Source organism: Malus domestica, chromosome 03 (assembly GCF_042453785.1).
Source record: "Malus domestica chromosome 03, GDT2T_hap1".
In the NCBI taxonomy this organism is placed as follows: Eukaryota; Viridiplantae; Streptophyta; class Magnoliopsida; order Rosales; family Rosaceae; genus Malus; species Malus domestica.
In genome coordinates this window covers 2,402,816-2,407,386 of record NC_091663.1, presented here as the reverse complement: position 1 = coordinate 2,407,386, position 4,571 = coordinate 2,402,816, and the positions used below count along the sequence as shown (strand labels likewise).

Sequence of the window (4,571 nt, the reverse complement as noted above, 5' to 3'; positions counted from 1 at the left end):
TCACCACGGCAGCTGGGAAAGATGAAAGTTAAATACATGGATTATTTTCATTTTTTTGGAAGCTATTATTAGATCAGTTTATTTATAGTCTGCAGAATCAGTTTATTACTTTGTGCAGAATCATCAGTTTGTTACCTTATGCAGCGTGGCTCAGCGCTGGCTCACCTGAGCAGACTCTTGGCGAAATGCTGGGGAATGAAAGGTAATAATCAGTCGACCCAAACTAAATCCAACTCTCCGAACTAAAACAACATTCAGTCGACTTGATATAGTTATGGACTAAAGTAATAATCAGTCGACCCAAACTAAATCTACCTCTCAGCACAAGGTGGCTCGAGCCGCTGTTAACAGAAATTTATATATTTTTTGGTACGAATCAGCCTCCTAAAGTAACATTCAGTCGACTTGTCGACCGTAAACCTCTTTAATCACCACTTTAAAAGACCATGTATAAGAGGATATATTAACGTACTCAAAAAATACACCTTGCATGGAGATGAGTTGTTCTGGAGTGCTAACATCCCAATCACCTAAAGTATAATTTACATTAATAAACAAGATTTGGGAAGCGCTCCGTTCCCATATTTCAAAATAGCCAAACAAAAAACAAAAAACAAAGAAATTCCCCCTCTTTCCCCAATCACCTAAAGCTATAATTTACTTTAATAAACAAGATTTGGGAGGGCTCCGTTCCCATATTTCAAAATAGCAAAAAAAACAAAGAAATTACCCCTCTTTTTATACAATGCCAAGTTCTCTAAGATGATAGGCATGCATTCCCTTATTATCCCCACACCTATCGCATTCCCATTGTTTTCCCACCTCTTTTCCTCGATTTTCTTACAATAGGAGCTTTCTCCCACTTCCGGAAAAATGTTGTACCTGGTTATAGACACAAAAATAATTGAAACTTGTAACGATTGCCAAGAAAAACAGTGCAATAACAAAATCATACGTTACGAGGCAAAATCATAATATACTAACATACTAACATAAATCAATCCAATAACAAAATCATGCGTCATCAAAGCATGAAATCTGATGCATAAAATCTGTCAAAATAGGGTCATTTTTTTTTAGCATGTAAGTAGGATCTTCTATAATTTCCAAACTCCTACACAGTTCCCATTTGCCTCGGGCAGTCCATCGACAAAACACAAAGTCTCTAAATTAGCAAGAAATACGATACATTAATTTGTCAAAACTTATATATTTCATACAGAATTTAAAGTTAGTTACCACACAAATCTCTACATTAGCAAGAAAAAAATACAAAAAATCAAATTAATTTATGCTTACCGTTCATTCCCCAACATTTCGCCAAGAGCTTGCTCAGGTGGAAGCTTGTGGGAATCCTAGCTCCTCCAGAGTGTGTAACTTCGGAGATTTGCAGCTCATTGGCAAACTGGAGTGAGGATTTGGGGATCAACAGGGCGGCGATTTGCAACTCACAGGCAAAGAAGAGCTGGACAATATCCGACTGTGTACTAGTTCCACCACAAATGTAACGTACACAGGAATCAATATACAAATAAGAAATCCAATGGCCATTATAAGGGCCAAAACCCCAACAAAGATGAGGAACGACATTTGTAGAGTGAACAGAGCGAAGGCTTTCGTAAGAGAAGAAAATGGTAACAAAGTAATAAAAATATAGGTGCAATGCTAGTTAGCACGAAATGCTTCAATGCTAGTTAGCGCGACATTTTGGTTTGTAATGTGAGAAAAAGTAATAAAAATATGGGATCATGATGTGATTTGATAGAAAAGTCATTTCCAAGGTGTTGTGAGACCCCAGAGTAAAACACCTGGAAAAAAAAAAGTAGATCTGGCATTCATGTAGTGTTTTCCGTGTTCGTGTCATTTTAGTGTCATACCCAATATCTTAACGGGTCGTGTCGTGTAATACCCGTTAAAATAAATGGGTAAAATGACTCAACCCGAAATCGACTCGATCATATTAACAATTAATATGACCCGATCCATTACCTGTTAAGAAAAATATATTTTAAGTCAATAAATAATCAAATGAAAAACATAATACTAAATAAGTATATACATACCATATTGTCACATCCAAAACATAAAAACGCAATTTTCTTTTAAGTATATATTTACATATCCAAAATAAGAGCATAATAAAAAAAAAACATTAGAAGTGAAATAGAATCTAATGATACAGATTTACTCTCATTTATCTTATGGCTGTTATTTAAGTAACGTCTTTAATAGTTTTTTAATTAATGTAGAAGTGTAAAAAATATAGAAAATATATATATAAACGCTCATAATAACAAGTTTTACCACTTTCGTGAATAGTTTAACTTCAAAATTCGTTACTATAATTATATAAATCATAGATCAAAATTTAACCGTTAATTATTGTTTACATTTACACTTTATTTTTCTCATCAAATTTTGTTTTTTTTTTCTTTTCAGATTTTCTTTTTTGAAAGCATGATCTATTAGAGGATGCAGGAAAATGAATGATTTGGATTGTTGATATTATGTTAAGAGTTTTACCGTTAGTTAAAATATTGCTTGATGTTTATAAAGTTTCTACAAACTATATGACATCGACTCATATTTAAATTAACCGTAAATATCGAAACGTGATATCAAAGATCTAAATCGTTCATCTTCTTACATCCACCAGATGATCATGTTTTCAAAAATAGAAAATTTTAAAAATGAAATTTAGTAATAAGAATAAAGTGTAAATGACAATCGATCGTTAAATATAAATTTAAGGTTTATGAATTATAGTATTGGATTTCGAAACTGACATTTTCATGAAAGTAGCAAAGCTTATTACTATGAGTGATTGTATTTTTTTTTTTTTTTACATTTTTTACACTTCTCCAATAATTATTATTAATTTTCTTAATTTTGCCCTCAAATAAAAAACATTATTCATGAGGGTTTGGAGAATTTTAAAAATCTAAACGATAATGTAAGTGTAACCATTATCTACTCGTAGATGAATAATGATGAATAACGAGTATTTATATATTCTTTCACATTTTTCATAATTGTACCTATGTCTTCTTATTTCTTGCCTATACAAATATTATACTAATTTATTTTAATTTTGGACAACAACATTTTAAGTAAAATTTATCCTAGTAATGATAATAATAAGGAACTCCCATAATAAAAATAAAGAATAACTAAATTTTTTTTTAACTTACATAGAATAATAATACAAAACTATATATTTAACATAGAATATATTGTATATATTAATACGGCTATTATATTTTATAATATTTTTTTTAGCAATTAAAATTTAAAATTATCAAAATAATTTTTTTCGGGTCGAAACGGATTACCCACGTGTTACCCGCGTGTATACTCATTAATGACTCGATTAGTTATCATGTTAACTCAAAATCCGTTATTCTTATATTGTGTCAAAAATTACCGAGTCTAGAGAAAGTGCCGAAGAACATTAATTAAAATAGAAAAAAGAGTCAACAACTAGATGTGTCTATCATATCAAATAAATGCAGTGAAGCAGTCAATTCCAAATCTTGTACCATTTTAATAAAATATTTATGATAAGAGGTACCCTAAATAAAGAAATAATAAATCGATTTATTTACTTACGGCTGAATCAATCCTTGATGATGTATTCTTTCCTACCCCTTCCATTCCAAAAATCCTTTTAGTAGAAAACTTGTGCCTGTTGTGTTAAAACAACATAAATAAAGGCATACAAAACACAAAAGGCAGGAGAAAAGTAACAAAATAAAAATAGATCTACATGTCTAGATCAAATCAAAGGAGAGAAAAATGAGAAGGATTACCAGACATGGAGAAAGAGATGTCATTGTGCTGAAGAAGAAGGAGGAGGTGGTCGGGAAAGACTTTGTTGACGAATGTTTTTAGTATGGTGAACGAAAGACTTTGTGCGGGTTAAAGTCAGAGAGACTAGGGTTTGCTAAAATTGCATTCCTAAACAATACTGGAAAAAAGCTCCGGTCCAAGGGTCCCTTGTTTCTTTATGGACTCCCAACCTTCCAAAGGAAGGTTTAACGTGTGGTTGTGGACAACCCCAGAGTCAAGAAAGACGTGCCATAATCTGATCCATGCAAAGAATACAATTGTGATTACAATGTCACTGTGTGCCTTGCCGGACTCAGCTTACCACAAGTACATACTTGTGTTGTGTAGGTTTGGCATAAATGAGAGGAGTAAATATGTATAGGTTTGGCATGTATTATCAATGCTCAATCAATATTATTCAACAAGTCCAACCAAACAAAGGCTGCTACAATCTTCTTCTCTAAATGACATGTTTCACTTTCTTGTACACTTAGTTAAACCACGTTCCACGTGGGAAAGTTACATGTAGGGGTAGGTACTCTAATTGATTCTAAACAAAAATTGCTATGAAGTTCTTGGAATTTTATATTTTTCTGTTTGTATCTTCTTGATATGATGCAAATGACTTGGTTAAGAGATTGAATTTTTCTAACTATACTAATATTCGAGCGTTACATTGTGCGTTTTAATTCACGATTGTTAATAGATGTGAATGTCCTAAGTTAATGATTGATGTAATTCTT

General features: G+C 32.0%; 1 long non-coding RNA gene across 2 annotated transcripts; it reads right to left on the bottom strand.

The window, feature by feature from the left end:
* Positions 1 to 435: 435 nt before the first annotated feature.
* On the bottom strand, positions 436 to 4,011 carry LOC114823860 (uncharacterized). Of its 2 annotated transcripts, XR_011578678.1 has the most exons (4): positions 3,810 to 4,007; positions 3,610 to 3,685; positions 1,300 to 1,989; positions 436 to 882 (listed from the first exon to the last, which is right to left on the bottom strand). It is a non-coding gene; the product is annotated as an uncharacterized lncRNA (long non-coding RNA). The 2 variants fall into 2 exon arrangements; XR_003771911.2 differs by having other exon boundaries at positions 436 to 1,989; positions 3,810 to 4,011.
* Positions 4,012 to 4,571: the final 560 nt, after the last annotated feature.